Genomic DNA, 24,871 nt, shown 5'->3' on the forward strand with positions numbered 1-24,871 from the left:
GGACTAGTTCACTCACAGAAATATTCAAGTCTAAATTAAGAGTTATGTAATTTTTTTATATGATAAATTCCAATTTACTTTTTTAAGATAATTTTAACACAAACTTACCAAATAAACTATATATAATAAACATTAATTTGTCTAATAAAGCCTATTTATTTGAAATGCATAATCCTCTGGTTTATGTAATTAGAATTAATATAGCTACTCAAAATTAATAATAATAAGAGTATTTATTTAAAATAAAGTATATTGTTTGAATTGCATAATAATCAAGTTACCTATACACGATAAGTAGCATATCGCCGCTGCTATGTGAAAAAACACTTATGTCCATTTATTCCCCCATTTTTTCAATTTTTTTGGTTTTGGGATGAAAATGAATGCAGACATCCCAAAAAAAAAAAAAACTCTACTTTATTAATACTAAATACATACCTGAGTATTATGCATTTCAGATAAATGGGTTTTATTAGACTAATGAAAATTTATCAGATAAAGTTTATTTGGTAGGTTAAAATAAAAAAATAATAAATGGGAATTTGTTATGTTAAAAAAATTACATAAATCTTAAAAGTTAGGCTTAAATACTTGTGCGAGTGTTTAAGATTTATTCACGTCACATCAGATTGGTTTTGCTCGAATATTTGTGATTCACAATCATGGCAAGGTTTGAAGAGATTCAGACACTTCAACGTGATGGTATCATTAAAATATTGGTCCATTTCAAAAGATATGGATTCTATGCATTGTATTCATTTATTTGTATTTTAGTTCCTTGTAGAAATCAAATGGTGTCGACAAAAAAAAAAGCATTCATTCAAGCAGCTTCATTTCCAAAGTGATCAGCATTAGATCACACGTGTGTGTTTGTGTGTGCGTATGTTATTTGCTCTTTGTGTATTTGAGCACTGATGTCACTGCTTTTACAGTCCTTCCCACAGTTCAGTCCAGTTCAGGTTAAATATGAGGTGAATTCATGATTATTGTCAGGGATCATTACTGAAATGTCACTTCACACTTGTTTGCTGGAATGACAGTTTATACATTTGTATAAATAAATATCCACTTATATTGGATGTGTGTACAAAAAACAAGACCAGTTTAGTGGTTTGTATTGTTTTAGTTTCATTGTGCAACATTGACTGAAGACAATAAACAATGAATTAGTTCTAGTAATAACAAATGATCCTGTCTTTATTGAGTACATGTGTATGAGAGAATCGGATCTGGGTGGATAATAAAATGTGTTTTACAGCAAAGATGTGTTTGCCTTCTCTGGTCCACTGAGACGCTAACAATCAATTTGATGCGTACGCTCCTCCTTCCGCTACAAGTTTTATATTGGTTACCAGACAACAAGTATTTACACAAGACTAATAGATGCTCATCAATGAGAAACAACATTGGATTTCGAACAAGTGTGAAAACGTTGGACTTAGACTGGTCAAAGCTTGCCAGCATTACGAGTGACGGGGGCCCCAAGTATGGCGAGCACGTCTCTGGGTTTTATAAGACATATGAACCGGAAGATGGAAGAAGGCGGTCTCACCGCCCTGCAAAAGGTCCACTGTTTGATTCACCAGCAATCACTGTGCTACAAAGTGTTGAAGTGTGATTCTGTCATGAAGGTTGTGATGTCAGGCATATACTTCATCAGAGTAAAGGGACTTAACCAATTTAGGCTGGGAGCATATTACCGCGTTTTCTACTTTTAAAGCCAGGAAAGCAGATACGTCTTTTTTTTTTTAAACAATTCTGTTTCTTAGCCAATGAAATGCATCAGAATATACACGTGAGGGTGACATTGTAGCTATACTCTGGTCAATCATCCACGCTTCATACTGATGTTTTGTGTGTTTTATTCTTCCACACCGTTTCAAACACACAGTCGTTGAACACCACGCCACACCATGAAAACTAAAAGGAATAAAATAAAAATTAAATCAATACGGCCTCACGACTCTGGCTGGAAGTGTTCGGTTTAGGTGAACGGTATGGGATTTTTTAATTGGTTTTAGGTGAACTAATGAATACACACACACTCGCACGCACGCACATACACGTACTCACCCACATACAAAAAAAAAAGAGAGCAATGATGATGACATGTCAAATCGGTAAAATTACCGAATGAACAATACTGAGCTCTCCAGGGAAAAAATTTATTAATTTAAAAAATTAAAAAATTAAATCAATAATTGTCGTAAAGTACAAAATGTAATAAATATACATGCTGTTACAAATAGTTAAATATACAATTCAAAGCAAAATATTTAGCATCATATACATTCCTATTGTAGACACAATGATAGCAATACTGTCAGTATTAAACCAAGCATGAAATTAAAGCTCTTTTATGAAATAAAGACAAAATCTTTTGTAGTGCAAACCTTGTGTTTACAGTAGATACAGTACGTGCTGATGTGTCAATAGCTAAGTTTGAGCTGGCTAGCTTAAATACAGTGTGTAAACAAAATAACTTTTGCTAAACAAATTAGATTTAGATTTCAAACTACGACCATTTAATACAACACCTTTCAAACGTAGAAATTATTTAGCGTGTGCGCCCTTGACCAGTTGTGGAATGTTTTTAATGCAACTTTATTTCTTGTTGTCGATCGCGTTGCTCTCGCTTGTCTCACTCGTCTCTACTTCCGCGCGCGCTACTTACATCCTCCCAGCGAAACAACATCCGAGTTAGGGGGCAATCTAAATAAAGTAAATGCATTCGCGAATTTAATCTAATAAAATGTTCAAAATGTATGCAAACATTTACAGATGTGGGCTTCGTAGCATTTCCTGGAATTTTATTCAAGCATTCATGGCTGACGCAGATACGCAGGAGTTATGAAATAAATGGCGGTGATAGACGGCGGGGCAGGACTTCGGACCAGTGTAACCAGTCGACAGTGATATATTGTTAAGACATATGTTTGTAGACAATGAGGATGTTGAACGTTTTGACGGCTTTGAAACATAAAGGAGGACGAATAATTAGCACTGGATTCCCTGAGGTTATTACAACTGCGCTCCAGTGTTGAAAGTAAATAATATGCCCGCAGATGTGATACAGTTGCAGTATTTAGTCACATTTTTACTGAAGAACTCTGGGCGCACCTCGGTATTGAAACCAATATTTACGGTGACCCGAACAAACACACTCCAGCTTGGACAAAAATGTCAGTGGTCTCACGTGACTGTGCAAAAGATGAAAACTTTTATTGGGCTATTTATCGGGATGGGGCTCACACATTATTATATATTTTTTTAAATTAGCAATTTTCACACAAGAAAATATAATAAAACAATATACAATAATTCAAACAATGCTAAACAAAACAAATCCAACGAAAAAAGAAATATTTTTTCATTGGATTTCTTTGTGTGAAGTTTGTTGGATTTTTTTCAATATATTGAAGGTTTATACAAAATAAACTTATGTTTGTGTGAACACCACATGTGTAAGCGCTGAAATGTTTTTGGAATTATGTTTCCATTTGCTTCAGGGCCTGAGATATCAATTATTTAGTAGGCGTTGAGAATATTATTGAATTTCCAGGAAAACTTCAAGTTTTCGGGGATGATTCTAAAGTCACTCAAAGGTTTTAGAGGCTTGTTTTGCTAGGCACTCCAGGCCTTAACAGGCAGTTCCAACTATTCTTGTCTGAACTGGAGCACGGCGATGTGTTGCCCAATGGATGAATTTTTACAAAACAGTCCCAGAGCTGATCGACCCAGAATGAAAATGGCACCTCATATTTTTAAAAGCACAAATGTATCCATCTCCCTGCAACCCAAAACCTCTCCGCAGAGAACCCAGCAGCCCCGTTCCCAACTTAAAAGTGTGTGGAAGCACTGTAAATGAAGAAGGCGGGAGGTTGGTGTGCGATTCCATGAACTACATGTAATGAAAAAGAAATCCATCTTTTTCTTCACAGAGCTTGAACTTCACTAACTAGTCTTCTGGACGAACTGAAAACAACAGTTAAATTTCAGTCTTTTGCATTTATGTCAACATTTTTGTTTTGTGACTGACATAACAGCAGAGATGTTTTCAATGATCACAACAGCGTCCACTTCTTTCTACGTTTTTCATGCCAGCACACACACACATGCATTATGGGCAAGACAATGTGAAGCAGTGAAACTCTAAACCAGTCGGGGCCACCTCAACTGGGCCCCTGCTCCTGCTAACACTTCAGCATTTAAAGTGAGTTGAGAAAGAGGACCTCTGTTTCCTAGAATTTTTTTTATATGAGCATAGAGGGAGGTGCAGCTGTCCTCTGGCTCTACGACCGAACGCCTTTTAGCAACTCTAAAGGAACAGCCGAGAGAGGGAGGTCAGAGGTCAAAGCAGCCCACTTACCTACTGACTACCTTTGATGTCTACACTTTTATTACTTAACCTCTTCTTTTTATTGTCTCCCCCCACACATTTTGCCAGTGCATGTCTTCAAAATATACAACATAAGCAACACTTGTAGTGTTGCTACCATTTTTCAAAACAACTTACAACTTTTTCTACATACACAAAAAGAATGTCCACTGGAGCTGTTGCCAGCCGGTTCCTTTCATCTCCAGAGGCATTTCATAGGATTTTCATACATCCAACCTACCAGTCTCCCAAGCAAAGATCATGTGCGGCCACACCAGCCCAAGACTTTCACATCCAGCATCTTCTCCTTCAAGATCGTCCAAGACCAGCCACCTGGACAGCTGAAGCAACCATCTCGCTTAGAGACCAAAAGAACCTGACTGGGCTGTTCTAATTTAAATTTTGATACTAGGGACCGTTTAACACTAAAGTACTACTTCCCGCTTGGATAGCCACAATCTATAGAGACGCGACGTGCCACACAGCCCCCGCCTGCGTAGCTGGAGAAGAATAAACATTTCAGTCGGATGCCACATTCCAAAGGGAGACAAGGAACCGCAATTTAATCATGACGTTGATTTCTGTTCATTTCATTCCTAAATTTAATCATACTGAGCATAGTTACATACAAACTGCATACATATATTGATCAATGTTCTAATGTATTGATGTTTCATGGTTTGTATTAAATCATATCAGCCATAATTGTGAATAAAACCCGAGTTCTTCACAGGTTGATGCGAAGCTCAGTTTGCAGAGGGAAATTAATAAAATATGTTTGGAAGATTGACCATTAAAACCAATAATTATTTTTAATAAAGCTGGTATCCCAGCTGTGTGATGAGGAGGTAACGACCCTCTTGGTATCTTGGACTTTTTTTATCTGACATACACCAAAACATAATGTTTGGAACCATTAATGCAGGTAAAAAAAAAAAATAATGACTTGGGAAAAATATAACCACTGCCGTTATTTCCATTGGATCGGAGGAAAGAGCGGACTCTAAAATAAAAATTAAAAAAGGAAAAGGTTTGACATCAAACTCTGTGCCAAACGAGTTACGACTCACAGAGGACAAGCAACAACACATCTGTCCCCTCTGGATAGCTGTGTTGCCAGCTATTGGAGACTCGTCACTACGAGGGATTATAGACTACACGAATGGTGATACAGTCCCAACAAAAGCAGATCAAATAAAAAGCTTAGGTGTTTGATTAACATTTATTCCGACAGTTCCACATGTCATAACTACAATAAACGTGACATTCAATTGCTGTTTCTATTATTTAGAAATTCAAGCTGCCCAAGTCAGCAAAAAAACAATCAAGGCCATTGATGAAATTAAGGATCATTTGCCAAACATTCCAAACATGCTACAGAAAATAAACTAACAAATAAAGTGATCATTGAAATGTGGACTGATGAGACTATTTTTCCCAACCTGAAATGTTTTGCTTATCGTTCCAGCTATAAAGTTAGCATTCAGACTTGCCGACAATGTCTGTATGATGCCCTCGCTTACTTGAATTGCAGCGATGTTGAGGGGCTGGACAGGCTCTTGGAACTGTCATCGGCTCATCTGCTCTGGGCGGTTCCTGCAAAGGGATGCCCTGCCTGATGACTTGATGCTAATGGTACATTGTGCAGCACGGAGCAAGCCAAGATGATATGCCAAATCGTTTTAGCCTTGTACTGAAGTGTCCCCTCCTCACACCACACAAGCCATCGTCTTTTCAGCAAGTCTATTGCACGTTCAATGACGCTTCGCGCTTCGCATAGGCCCTGTTGTTATGCTGCTCTCGCGTTGTCCTAAATATGGCTAGCGGGGTCATTAGCCACAGCTTCAGTGGATAACCCCAATCAACTGTAGAAAACTTGTGGAAATGTTGAAACACTCACGAATCGGCCAAACATCATCAAAAGCTCCTGCTTGGCGCCGCACACCCACAGAGCTATTTTACAGAATTAATGAATCGTGTGTTTCTCCAGGCCACTGTCAACAACAACACAGGCAACAACATTCAAAATGGATGTGTATATTTCCTGTTCACGTAGCTGAATTTGTTGAATTTGTTGTGGTCGTAATCTTTGGCTCCTATCAGGTTTAGGAATTTGCCGACGCTTTGAAAACACGCTCCCGGCAGTGTGCATTTGTTCTCCAAGTCCTCCAATAGTGCAAGAAAAGCCATGGCATGTGCATTTCAATTTGGCTTTTGGTTGTCCTGTCGTGGCTGCCTTTTATAACTTGTTACAACAATCAGAAACACCAGAGGAAGGAGGAACTCATTGTTTTGCAAGTCTCAAGTCTTTGCCCTCAAGTCCCGAGTCAAGACTGACACGTCTCCAGTCGATTCGCAACTCCTACACTTTGGATTTCAGATCCTTTCGACTCATTTCAACAGTGTCATAGATATATATATATATATTTAATTTACACATATGCTTTTAAAATCTGTATTTGTTAACATGTTTATCAATTTAATTATTTGTCAAGCTGGCCAAGTTAGAGTCTTTCAGTCCTTGTTCCATACCATTTCTCACTATTTGTTCTCTAAGCTCACAGATGCCAGAAGCTGGTGTACAGTATGCTATGCAAGTTGCAACACAGTTGTGGAGCATCTTTTACAATATTGCTGAAATAGTAGTTCAGTGATTCTAACCAAAACCCATTGAAGTATAGCAATAACAAAAGTCAGTTTTCTTCAATTACAAGGTACTTCATTTTTTATTTGGAGTTGAATGTTTGTCTATTGAACATTGTTGTGTGACTTTTGAGCTTTAGCTACTCCCTTTTTTTTCTTCAAACACACTGCTACTATTCCGAGCACAACTACAGTGCATCATCAATATACTATAGAGTTCATTGTCTCTCCTGTCCACATTCTTTTGCCTGTGGCTCAAATGTATGATATGCATATGATGGCGGCTGACTGATGGAGAATGTGCACATTAACATGCCGAGGCCACAGGAGACGTGGCACTGAAAGCATTAATGGAGTGACTGTTTCAGAGAAAAGGATTCCTGATGTGATTGCAATGTGTGCTAAGGGAATCGTTCCGCTAAAGCTGACCATGTAGACGCCCTTGTAACACATTTATATGTATTTGAGAGATAAATCGGTTGGCCTTTACAATGGAATTGAGTATAGGGCTCGCATGCTGAGATATGCAGTCATCATCTACGACACACCCTTTACTCTGCTCCAGCAGTCAGATTTCTCATCATTTATCACTCATGCACACACTGCAACTACTCAGCGGTTACCGTGTAGAGTGTACAGCACAAACCCAAGTGCCCTGAAAAAAGACAAAGGGCGGCGGAAGGAATAGTGTGGGCGAGGGATGGGGAGTGTGCTATCGCATCTCCTATACATGTACAAAGGACAAAGAAACGGTGGGACAAAGGCAGGCAAGGAAAAAGATGAGCTGACAGACAACAACATGGAATGATGCTGGCGGCAGCAACAGATGTCATCAAGTGAACAGCAAAGGTAAAAATGAAAGGTGAAGCAAAAATGTTAAGGTTACAGGAATGTACACCAGTTTGAAAGGCTTGAAAAAAGTGGTTTTCCCATCACACTTAGTGATTGTCAAAATTATGATTTCGCACCTACAGGTTTTCAAGTTTCTCTGGATTACTGAGACTTTCCCCAAAAACGTTTTACGCAGACATGTTAAGGTTGCCACAACGTCACCTACGCACAGGACGTCAAGGCATTGCCTGATGCTACAACCAGCTAGCTAGCAAAAACCTTCACCGGCTACTAATGTGGCTAAACACATTGCAGCCTCACTCCTGATTCAGTAATCATCACATCCATGGCAGCTACACATCTGACAAGTATCATTCTCACAAAGGGATGATGAAGAAAGACGAGAAGCCATGCTAATTGCTAAGCTAACCTGACATGACTACCGCATTTAGCACCGAAATTAAGTTGTTGGGATGAGTGAGTGCACTTTCCACATGCATCTGGCTAGAACCACATTAAAGTGGAGAACATCCAACTTTGAATAACAAAATAGCAGGCAAATTAATAAGTGTTTGGACCCCAAAGAGGAAGTCTACTTGCTAAGCAGAACCAGAAACGAAAATTAATTGCACTACGCCACGCCGTAAGTCAGCCAAGAGGAGTGCTTTATAAGCTTAAAATATAAGTTAATAAGCGGTTTGGAAAATGAATGAACAACATACAAGTAGTATAAAATATTTATAATAACAGTAATTATATTGTAATTATTTGTTTGTTTCACAATAGAGTCATGAATTTTCATTTTGACTTTTGAAGTTGGCATAATAAGTTTTATTTTTTTGTTTTTTAAATCAATTTGGCTTTGCCTCTGGACAATAATACAGCGGAACCTCTAAGTTTAAACGTCTTAGAACTCGTACAAATCGGACTTCAACCCCAAAAATCTGAGTAAAAAATGACTCGGAGTTTGAACTCATTTTCGAAGCAAAGCAAGCTAAGCCGAACGTACCCTTGAACGGGTAGCTGAGTGAAGCCGAGCTATGCCGAATGCGCTGCTCATTTCCAGTCAGAGTGTGAATACTCTCATTCATGATGTATTTAGATTTTTCCACGACAAGGGCTCAAAGAAAGACAACAGTTCCAGTGGCAGCAAAGAAAAACGTACAGTGCTACGAACCACAGTGGATTTAGGAAGGAGATTTAATTTTGGTTCTTTATTGAACATATAAACACAAAGAAAAATTACAAATCTAAAATATAAATTGAAGTAAAAAAGAAAACAAGGAAGGAAGAAAAAATGAGTTTATATGTTCAAAAGGGGTAGGAGGAAGTTAAAAACGTATCCTACCCCTTATTTGTTTTATGTTAATAAAATAATAGGCTAATGTATTTCAACAAAAGGAAATGTATAAACCTAATCATATATACAAGTACAACATACGCACATTTGGCAGTGACATATGCACACAAAATCAACAGACACATTCCACAATACATTTATAAATCATATCCATATACTCACATATACAATTTTCATTACACTCATACCGATACATCCAAATAAATAACAGCATATATACATTTTTAACAGCTCATGACTGATGTAAGTAAAAAAAAAATGTACTTTGCTTTTAAAAACATTTTTTAATTTAGCAAGTGACTGACATCTTTTCAGGTCAGTTCCAAAATCATTCCACAAATTAACAGCTTTTACAGAAACACACCTTTGCTTAATATTTGTTCTTGTTTTAAAATTTTTGCAGACACTTGTACCCCTTATGTTATAAGGACTCTCTCTAATTTCAAACAGCTTCTGAGTTCCGTGGCAGAGTAGATTGTTGTGTACTTTATACATTATTTGTGCTATTTTAAATTCAACTAAGTTGTAGAATTTCATTGTATTTTATTTAATGAATAGAGAATGAGTTGGCTCTGTATATTTTGATTGATTTATAATTCTTATGGCTCTTTTTTGAAAACAGAATTGGTATTTGTTTTATATGCGTTTCCTCAGATTTGCACACTATAGGTCAGATATGACAATAATACTGAACAATATAATGTGTATAATGATTTCTTATTTAGGACATCCTTAGTTTTAAAGAGTATCTCTATAATTTTTTACATTTTCCTTTTGACATTATCTGTGTGAGACGTCCAACATAATTTTTCATCAATAACTACTCTAAGAAACTTATTTTCATACAACTTTTCTATTTCAATTGAATTTACCATAATTTTGACCTGTTGTGTGGTTTGTCTAGTACCAAAAACTATAAACTTGGTTTTGTTTAAGTTTAATGATAATTTGTTTAAGTCAAAACAGTTTTTTAATGTGTTCAATTCATTCTCCACGATAGTCAGAAGCTGCTTCAGGTTCTCTCCTGAACAATAGAGAGTTGTGTCATCGGCAAATAAGACACTTTTGAATATTTTTGAGACACAACAGATATCATTTATATACAATAAATGTAATTTGGGGCCTAGCACAGACCCTTGTGGGACTCCATGAGTAATCTTCAAGTGTTTTGATTGTATATTGTTAAACTGTAAGTACTCATATCTATTATCCAAATAACTTTTCATCCATTTATATGCCAAACCTCTTATGCCATAGCTTTCTAATTTATTCATTAGTATAGAATGATCTATAGTATCAAATGCTTTTCTTTTTTTTTAAATCTATAACAATTCCAACAGTAATATTTTTATTATCTATGTTAGTAGATATTGCTTCTACGAGTTCCATGACCTCCATTGAGGTGGTCTGTTTTTCTCTAAACCCATATTGATTTTCACTTAAAAGCTTATGTTTCTCATTAAAATTGTCCAGTCTATATGAAAATGATTTTTCTAGAATTTTTTTTTAATTGTGGCAGCAGTGATATTGGTCTATAATTAGTGAATATATGTCTGTCTCCATTTTTATGTGTATATTTATGCTATTTTCATTTTTGATGGAAATATACCGGCTTTAAATGACAAATTACATATAATGTGAAAGGTTGCACAACATATTCTATAATACTTTTTACTAATGTCATATAAATATTGAAGCGGTCAGTGGACTTTTTATTTTTTAATATTTTAACAACATTTAATACTTCTGTATCATTAACAGCATTAAGCCACATAGTGTATGGATTTTTTTTTTATATATTTATCTATTTCATGTTTGTTTCTTGGCTCAGGGAGTTTTTTTGCCAAATTACTGCCAGCATTAACAAAATACTCTATACTATAACAACATTTTAATCTTTTATAAAATATTCTGAATATTTTTTTAGCTATTTTTAATTACATTATTTAGTATTTTCCACAATTATTGTATGTTACTTTTATTCTGCTCTAGTAATGCATGGTAATAATCTTTCTTACTTGTTTGTATAATATTTAATAGTTTATTTTTGTAGGTCTTGTACTTTATTTCAGCGTCCATAGTTCTCAATTTAATAAATCTTTTGTATAAAATGTTTTTATTTTTACATGCATTCTCTATCCCCTTTGTCATCCATGCCTTATTTAGACTTTTATACTTTCTTGTGATTTTTATTAATGGACAATGTTTATTGTATGGAAAAATAATGGTAGACTGAAATGCACTGTATGCGATATTGGGATCATCATTTGAATAGCCCTCAGACCAATTATGTTTTTCTAAATCCAACTTAAAGGCAGCCATGGAGCATTGTGATCTTAGTCTTATTTCTGGTATGTAAACCTCAAAAGTTTCTCCTCAAATTAAGTCATTGATTTGCAAAACTGCTATACATAGAAAAAAAAACCTTCAAGCCCTGTAAGTCTGAACAAAGCAGAAGTAAAATCAAATTGCAGTAAGTATTTATCTGAAAAACACTTTGAGGCCAAACATCAAATGATCAGCTTCTTCTTCTTCTTTTCCTTCCAGCTTTTCCCTTCAGGGGTCGCCACAGCGAATCAGTTGCCTCCATCTAACCCTGTCTTCTGCATCCTCTGCTCTCACACCAACTACCTTCATGTCCTCTTTAACTACATCCATAAACCTCCTCTTTGGTCTCCCTGTAGACCTCCTCCCTGGCATTTGGAAACTCAGCATCCTTCTGCCAATATACTCACTTTCTCTCCTCTGTCCAAACCATCTCAGTCTGGCCTCTCTGACTTTATCTCCAAAGCCTCTAACATGTGCTCTCCCTCTGATGTACTCATTCCTGATTCTATCCATCCTGGTCACTCCCAAAGTGAACCTCAGCATCTTCATCTCTGCCCCTCCAGCTCTGCCTCCTGTCTTTTCCTCAGTGGCACTGTCTCCAGACCAAACAACATGGCTGATCTCACCACAGTTTTTTAAACCTTTCCTTTCATGTTAGCTGCAACTCTTCTATCACACATCACACCTGACACATTTCTCCACTCATTCCAGCCTGCCTGCACACGCTTCTTCGCTTCTTTTCCACACTCTCCATTACTCTGAACTGTTGACCCTAATTACTTAAAATTCCTCCACCTTCTTGGTCTCTTCTCCCTGTAACCTCACTCTTCCAGTTGGTTCCCTCCCATTCACACAAAGATACTCCGTCTTGCTACGGCTAACCTCAATTCCCCCCTTTTCCAGGGCAAACCTCCATGCCTCTAGCTTCTCCTCATATCAAATGATCAGCTAGAAAACATTAACAAAAAAACAACAGCAATTATTCCTATGGCTAGCTTGCACACTGGAAGGAGTGCAAATTTCATTCAAACACACACACACACACACACTATCTCTGTGGGGCCATCTCATTACCAACCATCAAAAATGATGGCCTACGCCTATTCCTTACCCTAACCTCAACCATAACCCAATTCAAACCTAAACTCTAAAACCAAGTCTTGACCCCCAAAAAGAAGTCTAAACTTGTGGGGCCCAGCAAAATTGCCCCACATGGACAGGTGAGACCCACAACTCTGTGAAATCCCAGAATGTTGGCCCCACTATGTAACAAAAACAAGACCACACACACACACACGCAGCACTTATTACATTTAACTTTTAACTTGCAAATATGGTATAATAGATACCAAGCTGCTTAACCAGAAACCATGTTGCAAATGTCACAAATTATTCACAAATGATAATCCGCAATAGGGTGACTCCGCAATAAGTAAACCGCAAAGTAGCGAGAGGAAAATTTACTCAAAACTAAATATGCAGATGTGGATCCTGCTCCATCATTGGAGTTGTCTTTTACCACCACTGTATTTTTCCCTTCTCATAGTCAACTCCAGAAATCAGCCTCTGTTGTTGCCCTTCATTAACCCCAGTCCTCACCTATCTCTAATCCTTACTCAGACGGAAATCCACTAGTGGTGTGTGTTTGGCTAACACAGCCTAGTGTGCAATGTTTGAACCTGGCCTTGTTTGATACAAACGACACAAAGAAAAGAGAGTATCGATCGTCTGTTTGATTGACCAGAACATTTTAATGTTTAGATTTTTCAAGGTCTTGTCACGCTACTTTGTGCCAAGGTTGGCTTCCTGTTACATTGCCCAGAACAGTCAGAGGATAGATAGGCTATCAGGCCGTGTACCAATATACTTGTAATTCCTCACCATCAATAAAGAAAGTACAACCCGCGTCTGAGGTCACCCAGCTAAGCTATTACATTCCTATGTTTTTTGTGCTTTAAAGGGGAAGTCAAACCAAAACATTTTTCTTGACAACATTATGTTCTCTGAAGCCCCACTAGTCTAAATATGGTATTTTGGTTAATATTGCGTTAGTGGGTTATGAGTTAAGCAGCAAAATCCAGCAGTTTTTTTTCAATATCAGAAGGCGGCCATTTTGCCACTTGCTGTCGAGTGACTGAATGTCATGTTTACACCAGTGAGGTCACAAAAAAATGTTTAAGGTCAACTTCCCCTTTATTGGATGGATGGAAAATGAACAAACTAATAAAACAATAAAGTGACAAATAAATTTGAAAAACATTGTTTGACTTTTGTTCTAAATCCAATTACACTGTATCGTCAAATTAAAATGCACAAAAACACAATTTTTAGGTAATTTTCCTCATGATCATAATAAAGTATATCAATCCACCTCTCATTGATTTATTTTCTCCATCCGTTTCTTTCAGGATTTCTTTTTTCACACCTTCATCACAAGCAGTGGCATGTTCGTACCATTCAAATGGAAATCTTAATGATGCCAAGCCTCTTATCTTAAAGAAGATGTATCGATGGGCTCTGGCAACGAGAAGTGGAATCTATTGTTTTTTCTAAATAGGCGTTCAGCAAATGTAAAAACAAACAAGGTTATCTAACATCTTACTGCTTTCATGTCAAGAGGCACTGATCCGTACTTGAGTTACAGCTCTTTTCAAAATGTTTGCCCAGGAACCATCAGTGGATTAGAGACTATTTCAAGATAAAATTGCAAAATGGTTTGCATGCATTTTATTCATCACAAGCATAGTTTGTTGAAACATACTCCTTAACCTTAACGTGAGGTGTGATGAATCTGCTGCTTGTGTGAATCTTAGGCTGAAAAAGCAGATCAAGATGGTAAATGGATTATAAAAAAAAAAACTAAGCAAACACATCGAGCTCTTTCACATGAGCTCATTCCCCAGTGCAACATTGCATAGCAGGATAAACTACAACAAAGAAGTGAATGTTTCAAAATGCAGATGTGTTGATGTCGTTAAGACAGAAAGAAAGATCCCTGTGTCTTGCCCGCCGTTACCTACCTAATAAGGCTGACCCTCCTTGTCTGGAGCAACCTTCTCTATTTACTCAAGTTCTTAAGTGTTTGGAAACCCTCGATCTCACACATCGTTCCCACTGAGGGACTGAAGACCTGGGTGGGCATCAGGACCAGTTACTTTTGCTGATGAGGTGGGCTTTTTGAACTGAGGGGCCAACGGATGGAGCACGGGGGGCCACCACGGGGAGTTGATGGGGTAAGGTCAGCTTAGGGGGTCATGGGGAAAGGGGCAGATTCGGGTCAGTGTTTGCCCAGCTGCCTCCTGGGGAGTTGGAATGGAAGAAAATGGACAGAGATTGCCATGGATAGGTTGTAGTGGACCCTTTATCGTTTCGTTTTCTCATAAACTAGCTTACATTTGGCCTGATGCCAAGATTTAGCAAAAACTGTTGATACAGTAATATGCAAAAGTAATTGGCCATGTCATCACTGCACCTACATAAAGTGAAATTGTAAGAAAATACATCACTTAACAGCTTGACCATTTGAAGCAAGCCGTACAAGATTTTCAGTGTGCCTGGACTTTGTTTTTCATCCATTCATCCACATTAACAGCTGCCAGATCAGATGTCACTGATGTTGGTTAGGGGAGAAGACACACCAATTTGGTTCAAGTTCATTCCAATGGGTTTGAACCTGAGATCAAGGTTTAAGACAAGTTCTACAGCAAAATCATTAAAAAAAAAAAGTCTTTATGGATCTTGCTTTGTGTACTGAGGCACAGTCATGCAGGAAAACAGCCTCCCGCAACCTGCTTCAATAAAGATGGATTGTGCCAAAGGTCTTGAAAATGACGATAAGGAAATAAGGGTGATAGTCCCACTTATAGATGAAACAAGCATCGTGGACTTGGTGGATTACAGGCTCAGTGTGTAGAAATGTTTGCCATCTCGTGGGGAACTAATACAATGCAATGGCCTAAGTTTGAAGCGCATGCACTCCGGTGCCTCAGAGAGACAACACTTCGCAAGCCTACCACCAATTACTACGTTTGCTAACTTTGTCTCCTTTGGGTATGCGTCGCAGTAAGATGGCGGCGAAACTTGTCAGGTTAGGTAGGACCCATGTAATATAAATAGCCAGATATGGGGGCACTACCATCATTCATCAATTCCCATCCTTGACGATGCCAACCTTTTGCCAAGTGCATTCGCATTATTATGGAAAATAATTATTTAGTACCAGAGTTGGCGTATTCAGGTCCAGAAAGTAAAAACCCTGCCACAGATTGGCTTTAGCCACAGGTGGCTCTCCTTAACTGGCAGGTAAACAAGCTCATAGAAGCACCTGTTAAGTAGAAGCACCTGTGGTTAAAGTCAAACTGTTTTAGGGTTTGTTCTCTCTGGATCTGGATTCCCCAACCCTGTTTAGCATGTATTAACATAAGTTTATACTGTTTTGTGGACACCTGTATTTTCTTTAACAATGGGCTTTTCATTTCTTGTACATGAAGCAATACCGAAGTGACCTTGACTGATAAGCCTGCTCGGAACAGACTGCTTGCTTTCCTGTGTAGCTGACCCTTCCCTGAGACTGCGTAGACTGCTCTGTTAGACGTATGTATATTTGAAGCTTCAAATATAAAGAAACCCAAAAGACAAATTGTTTTCATGACTGTTTTATTCATCTCGTCTTACTACTGAAAATTCCACAGCAGCATTTTCAGCGAGTGCTTTATGACGCAAAGTCTCGCAAAAGCACGGAATGAGAAGGACCTTCCGTATTGTCCTTGATTGTCAGAAAATCGAAAGTGCCCCTCTCTATAATTAGCGATTACTAGACATAAAAAAATGTACATTGATGTGATGGAACATACATTTTTTTGCATACTATTGAATAGTGTTTTTTTTTAATTGAATGAACACTGAAAAAAAAGCCTACACTCTTTCAAAGAAAACAGCAATAATAAATTCTTTAGATGTTAAAATTTTCTGTAACTAAGATGGTTACGATGGTAATTGATGGATTCCTTACAATAGAAATTGAAGGTCAACCAGCAGAGTAGATCAAAGTGACATGATCAAATACCATGAAACTAGCAAATAATATACAGAAGTTGGCCATTTATTTGATATGTTAAGGCTGTCCCATAATGTAATGGTTGTACTGTAGGTCATGTGGAATGACTGCATTGCTCCCAAATTGCATCATCACGCTAACAGAAGGTTCGACATCTAAGATGAATTGCAGCACCCATTTTAAGTAGAGATGGCAAAGTGCCATTTTAGGTTTGAAAGATGACTGGTGCTTAGAAATGGATGTAGGTGTGAGTTGCCATAGCTACTGCTGCCTGACCAAATCTTGTGGACTTCAAGGGAGCTGGTAGAGGGGAGGCGAAGGTCACGACGGTTGCCCCTTCCCCAATAATTACCATCCCCCACGCTGCTATGGTCAGTGTCCTTCGTTACTATTGACAGCTCGCTCAATAACCATTACTCTCAACTGAACATGAGGTTGGTAGACCCCACCGGGCTGCTAATCATTCGATCAATAAATGATCATATAAAATACCACTGAGATCACCACAGGGATCTATTAGTATGAAGATTGCAATATTAACTGAATCTAGTATGGTATATAATAATATTACAGCAGAAGATTACAAAAAATGTTGTGGTATGTGGAAAACACACTGATGTTTGTATTTTGTCAACCTACAACCACAAGAAAGAGTTAGCATACTTTCAAATATTTAGAAAGCACACAATATGTGTGACATGCTGTCGAAAGAAAGGCATTGCCCTCATTTGGTCAGATATAGTCACTGCACCAAAATAATTTTTCAAAAAAGAAAAAAAACAGAGGGTGTGTTTGTGTATATAGCATGTGAGAATAGTTCACTTTCTATGTATCAATGTTTATTTAGATAGTTTGCAGTTATGTGGAAATGTTATTGTTGGCATGTACATTTTTGGGTGATTGCTCTTTTATTGTTGTGTATCTGTAGTGTACTATGGAAGGAAGCATCAGGTCATGCTGCAGTGATTGACTATCTTGCCCAGTATTGCTGACGAGGGTGCAGTTTCCTTTACTATGTCAATATGAACAGACCCGCAACTCACTGGTAAGATCATCACCCCCGCCTCCCCTCCCACTCTCATCCCTCACACACAGATGCAAGCACACAACTATAATGTGTCCCTGGGCAATCAGTCATCCATTGCTGCATATCGCTGTGTACTGTAAAGCAACATGCAATAAGGCTGTCAGAGAGACATGCACTTTCTTTTCTTGCTACATATTGTATGTCTTTGTCACAACACTTAATACCCTGCAGCTTCCTCTTGTGTTAGCAGCATCTCTCAAAGCTTTGAAAGGATCTGTTTGGACACATGTGTCCAGAAACTCCTGCATCTAATCAATATCTAAGGATTTGTCAACATTCCCCCGAGAGGCTGCTCGACGTCTTTCTGCTCCTTCTCTGTCTGTTGACTTAACCCTTCCTGTAACTAGTAGATGCTTCCATGGAACTACACAAAGAATCCGCCCTATGTTGGTATTGATTTTTAGATTTGGTTTGTAATTCGGTTAAGAACAAGAGAATAACAATAGACAAAGCCTGCTCTAGCAATGTTTTTGAATGATGTAGACTGCAGAGGTCTCATACTCAGGTCCTCAAAGTCCACAGTTCTACATGTTTTAGAGTTTCCCCTCCTTCAACACAGCTGAATCAAATAATCAGGATCATAATGAGGTTTCTGCAGAGCTTGTTGATAAATCAGGTGCGTTTGAGGGGAGCCTTTTAATATATACTATACTTTTGTATGTTGTCTGTGTGGGTGCAATTGATAGACAACATATTTTAAAGAAATATATATACTTTTAAAATATTAAAATTTTAATTATTTGAAAATAGGAATGATCATCTGTAAATTACTTTTGCTTTCTTCTACATAGTTATTTTATAATATGATCGCTATGCCCTGTTATATGCCGTCACAGCATCTTTTACAATATGAGTAAAAATGTAGATTGTCTTTTAGCCACGTGGACAAGCCAAAGAAAGGCACCTATCGCAAAAGTTATTTGTAAAATTAAGGAGAAAACTGTAGAATATCCATCCATCCGTTGTCATCGCTTATCCGAGGTCGGCCGCTGGGGCAACAGCTTTATCAGGGAATCCCAGACTTCCCCTCGACACTCACTTTATCCAGCTTCACATGATCAGATGCCCAAGGCACCTCATCTGGCTTCTCTCAATGAGAAGCCAGCGGCTCCACCCTGAGCAAGCTTTTCACCCTATCTCGAAGGGAGTGTAAGGATCGCCTGCGGTGGAAACTCATTTCGGCCACGTATGTGGGATCTTGTTCTCTTGGTCACGACCCACAGCTCGTGACCAAGTGAGGTTAGGAACTTGAAACATAAATCAACCGGTAAATGGAAATCTTTGCTTTTCAGCTTGGGTCCTTCTTCATCATGACTGACTCATACAGGAGCCGCATCACTGCAGACACTGCGCCAATCCACCTGTTGATCTTCTGCTCAATCACACGTGAACAAGACCCAAAGTTGGTTGAACTGGTCCAGTTGGGGCAGGATCTCATCCCTGACCCGGACAGAGCACTCGACTCCACAATGGCCTCAGATATGGAGGTGCTGATTTTCATTCTATCCGCTTCACAGTCAGTTGCGATCCTTTCCACCAAGAGTTGAAGATTGCAGCTTTATGGAGTCAACAGAGCCACATTATGCGCAAAACGAAGAGACATAATACAGAGGCCAACAAACTGGACCACATCAACAACTCAACGTGCCTATAAATTCTGTCCTTAAAGGTTATGAACAGAATTTGTGACAAATGGCAGCCTTAGCGCAGTCTAATAATCACTAGAAATTAATCTGATTTATTGCTGGCAATGCGGACCAAACTCTGCCACTGGACTTACAGGACGTCTGGTACCCCATGCTCCTGGAGCACCCTCCACAGGTCTCCCTAAGGCGAATGCTCATACACCGTTGAGGACACTGCTAAGGGTGTAGAGGTGATCTACAGTTCCACGGCCAGAACAACAAAAAACCCACTGCTTCTCCTGAATCTGAGATTCAACGGAGCCTCCTCTCCAAGACTCCTCAATAAACCTTACCAGGGAGGCTGAGGAGTGTTCCTCAATGATGGGACTACCACCCTGATCTGCTAATTCCGAGGTACTGTAATGGTATTGTCCACACAATGTTGCAGAGGCATGTCAACCATGCAGCCCCACAACATCGAGGAGATCTCATTGACTCCTGGGACGCTGCCACTGAAGAGCTTTTTAACCACCTTGGTTACTTCAACCCCAGAGTTCGGAGGGCCCACCTTGGAGTCCCCTGACTCTGCTTCCTCACACACAACACATGTCGGTGGAATTGATGATGTGCTCGAAGTAGTCTCCCAACAGACTCACAGCGTCCCACGTCGAAGTACCAGCAGCACTTTATCTCCACAATATACAGTTTTATGGTGCACCACTTCCTCTTCCTAAGACGCTGGACATATGGACACCCTCTAAACATGGTGCTCATTATGGACAATCTGTAATGAAAAAGGGAGTTCAATAACAGAACACCGCTTGGGTTCTGGTTGTAGGGGCCATTCTTCTGGAGCATTCCCTACCAGGCCTCACTGGCATTGCCCATGTGAGCATTGATGCCCCCCAGCAGAATGAGGGATTCCGCAGCGGGAGCACTTCCCACCACTACCTCCAAAGACTTCAATGTACAGGCACCAAGCTGGGGGCCAATCAGTACGCTCAAACTTGCTCGCCGCCTCTAACCATTGGCAACTCAAGAGTGGAATAGAGTCGAACCAACTTCAACAAAACTGGTACCAGAGCCCAAGCTGTGTGTCGAAGCCAGACTATATCTAGTCAGAATTTCTCAAGCTCACACAAGAACTCAGGCTCCCTCCCTGAGGTGACAGTCCATGTTCCAACAGCCAGCTTCTGTAGCCGGAAGTCTGACTGCAAAGGTCCTCACCCGGGACCCAGCTAGACCCTACTGGCACCTCCTACAGGTGGTGAGCCATGGGAAGGGTTAAACCATGTTGTTTCCCATCTGTCATTCCCCATATGTCAGATTTGACCTACAGACTGCAGCGGTTTGGTCTGCCGCTGGGGCGATTCTAGGATCGGCAATTTTATGTTTTAAATGTTGATGAATGAGGCATAAATGGGCTTCAGCAGAAAGAACATTTTTTATCCATGTTAAAAGGGCAGAGGCTTAAAGTAAAGGAGACACTTTAGGACAATTTTTTATGTTTTCTTGAACAATACAATACATGACAAAATAAACGGCTCATCGAATAAAAACATATTAACCGAGTATTTCATGATTTTTAAATTACCCGCACAAAATCTGCCCAGCGGCCAAATCGTACATGACGTCCTCAACCAACAGCGTCCCTGCTGGCTGGCTGTTCGTATATGTGTTTTTTTCCTCCACCTGAATTTGTATAATCCCATCTCTTTGCATTGCCGTTTTTTGTTCAAACCATCGGGAGGATGGTTTGAGTCTGTTTTGACTCCCCAGAATGCGGTTTTATGCGAAAAAAATGGACATCTCAACACCCCCTGCTACCGATTATTTAAAGCCACTCAGAAAAGAGAAAGAAAGAGGTAACAAGTTCAATTATGTTAACACACACACACGATAACTATCTATAGCCGGCAACCTCTCGGTCCTGAGACTTTAAGAGCGCTAGTAACAGAAAGACGGATGAAGGGGCCATCATGCTTATTCAGGTTTTTTCCCCATCCCATTTGAGCAGCAAACAATTTGCTATGTCACTCTATTGGCGGAATAAAATGTTCGGTCATTGTAGGTCACACTCGATCTCCTCATAATGCCTCACTTTCCTTCTTTTCCACGTTCTCAAATCAATAAGCAGTGACTCACTGGGGTTATGTTGCCATCAAGTCGCTAACGACGCTACTCTCGCTTGCTTCGTTGCTCATGAATGACCAGTGTCAGCCGTGACGCATTATTTCACAAGATACGGGGCGTAACGCTGCCCGATGCGAATAAACCGATCGTTTTTTTATCAAGATGTTAGGCGAAAGAACTCATCTATTTACTACCCGATAGCTTCACTGCTAATGAAGTGTAACACAGCAGTGTTAGGTGATTTCAATCACAAAATACGGACAATCCATAACACATGGCAGCTCTGAAGATGGAAAAACTCACTTTTCACTTGTGTCACAACATGTCAATAGAGAGCCGGACTCTGAACTTGCCACCCTGCGGCAGGAAAGTTGAGGCACAGCGTTAATGGCCTGCAGTGGCGAGGAGGGCAAAGACGAGCGTTTATTCGTCAACTTTCCGCCCAAGAGCATTGACAGTCACTTTGATGAAAAGGATGTACATGCGTGAGGTGGTTGGATTGCTGATGAAGTGTCAGGAGGGCTTTTTTTTTTCTCTCAACTCAGCAACGCTGCTATGTGGAATTGCCTCCTCTCTTGCTGGTGAGTGATTTCATCTGATCATACAAAGGCTTTACAAGTTTGTACAATCCGGATTTACGCTTTATGTTTGGTCAAAATCCCATCAAAGTTAGCAGTTTCACGCAAGTCTTGCAGTGTTATTTATGTACGTTAGCAACTTAGAAGTTACTAATTTGTCCGCGGCCGCTGTCATTTATGCCGCAAAAAGTCTTCTTCTTAGTGTTGGTCAGTTAATTGTATTGTAATTGTAAAAAAAATTGTAATTGTACAAATGAATGAAATTCATTCAATTATTTCCCCCAGTTTGTGTGTGGTAACAGTTAGCATCTGCGGATCCAGCCACCATGTACAAAGTGTTCCATTGGCTGCGCATTGGAGAATGCTTGATCCTTTTTTTTGCCTCTTCTCATTGTTAAAGTGTGGCGTTTGCCGTTTACTCAAAGTGGCAGACGTGTTTACTATGCTGCCGAAATGGCTTCGCTAAGTCATTTCAGGACACGTGACATCAAAATCTGGATCTCTATTTAATCTTAGCTGTAATTGGTCTCTGTAATATGTCTACAGGATCGAGGAAATTACGTGGCATGTTTCGCTGACTTTTCTTCAGCCCTGCTCTCTGTTATTGGCACCACTTCATATTTTGCATACCCTTTGGAGGTCTTGTGTTTGTGAATAATTGCACTTCTGATGTCAAAAGAAAAGGGGATAACCGGTGGCTTTTTAAAACACCAAAGTCATCATTCATTGGTCAATTTACTGTATGTCAATTAGGTACAAACCATTTAGAACAGGGAATTCTCATTTGTGATTTACCAAAGATGAGTCACAATGAGTTTCCATACTGATTTACAGGAAAGGGTGCCAATACCAGTGACAGAGCACATTTTACATTTTGTTTTTTTCCGCCCATCAATTTATTGTTTTAAATCATTTGGTCTTTCAGATAAAACACAAGCTCTCTATAAAAAAATCAAATGTTTTAGTTGATTAATTTTTTTTTCAGAAGATATTCCACATTATGGATGATGGGTGCCAATAATGGTGAGCAGGACTGTATTTACCAAAGCAATCATTGAATCATATTATCTTTCTTAAAAGTGCTTTTAGGGTGATTTTGTCTCACATCTCTTACACTTTAAGAACCACTAGGTGTCTATGCACATAAGTTATTTCATGGTTATAAGTTATTTCATGCTTCTATTTCAGTCTTTGTATATCTTGTATTGCATGTCTGTGGGCATGCTTTATGTGTATAAAGCAAAAAATGGGAATATCAGTAATGGACATTTTGTGCCAATGCCATTTATACATTTATGTGAGCTGCACTAAAGAAGGTATTTGTTCCTCCCCTCATATCAGATACAATCTCATTGAAGGTCCGTCACCTTTATTCAATTTACAAAACTATCCCTTATGAATCACATACTTGTCTTGAATTATTCATCATGCATAATATTGGCAACCCTGTTCAAATGGTGATGGAAAATAAAAATTCTAAACTATCTCATCATCCACACGTTAATTCTCTGCATGCATAATCCCAATTATTTCATATGTAACAAAAATGAAGGTCTGCACACACAGAAATCTGAAACAATTATTTTATCCATGAATGATTAAATTGTAATTTGTAATGGATAATTATTCTGGGTGGTGGATGTGTTACTATTCATCCAAGATACTGATTATTTTTAGGAAGGCAAATGTACACATGATGACTGTTTCATTGGTCGGTTTGTTAGAAACTGACCAATGATAGGGGAAAGGAGTGCTACTACTACTACTAATAATAATAATAATAATAATAATAAAGTTCTTGTTTATCCTCCAGATTGAAAAATATCAATTACATTGTACATTTCACTTACATGTTAAACTGTTTCAAAAGAAGAAACCTTTGAATGAATTGGAGAAGAGAGATGCACACAATGTTCAAGGTTCACAGGGAAGCGAGGCAATCACATTGTTATTGTCTGATGAAGGTCTGCTGAAGGTCAAAGCATGGCTGAGCAACAGATCCCTCCCTCCTTTCCTTCCCTCCACCTCTCCACTCCCCGCTTTCACAGTAATGTCATTCAGGCCTGTGTCCCTGTTGACGGACTATAGCCGTCCCCTCAGCATCAGCATCAGCCTGTGAGCAGGAAGCAGTTGGATCAATTCACCCTCCTAAGCCCTTCCTCTGACCCACGTATGGGTGCACTAATCAAACAGATTCAGATTTGACACAGTAATATCAATCAAATAAAATGACTCATTTTAAAGTCTCTCGAAGAGAATATGAGTAGCGCATTTTTGAAACGATGTGTCAGGAATATTGTTCAATGTATTCTGCTTTAATAGTCCACCTGAGACCAATTAAATGATCACTGTCACAGCACATCATTCACTTATCATGTTAACATCTTATATTTTACTCTCAGAAGACACCGATAAAGACAGTAAATAATATATTTTTGATATCAAAAAGTAATCATACCTTGTGTTTAAACCAAAAGTGCTGCTAGTGTTATTCAATAAGCAGTCTAAAATGTAAAAGACCAAAAGCAAAAATCTTTCTTTCCCTGATGGCGTCTCTTGACAATTGAAGGTCATCCGTCAGTCTCTAACGCATTATAAAAGGATCTGACATACTACAGTCACTGACAACTGAAGACCCATCATGATTAAATGATTGATAAATTCATGGAAATATAACCTTGTCATGGAATCTATTGACCAAGACCTTAGAGGGACAGGAATTGACCAGGCTCATTTTTGCGTCTGAGCTGCTGAGTTGCAAAAACCATTCCAAAAATCAATGGAAAAATAAGTTGACTAAACAAAGGGTAGAACACTTACAGATTAATGATGTTTTCCTTAATTTCATCGAA

This window comes from Vanacampus margaritifer, chromosome 4, assembly GCF_051991255.1.
Source record: "Vanacampus margaritifer isolate UIUO_Vmar chromosome 4, RoL_Vmar_1.0, whole genome shotgun sequence".
In the NCBI taxonomy this organism is placed as follows: Eukaryota; Metazoa; Chordata; class Actinopteri; order Syngnathiformes; family Syngnathidae; genus Vanacampus; species Vanacampus margaritifer.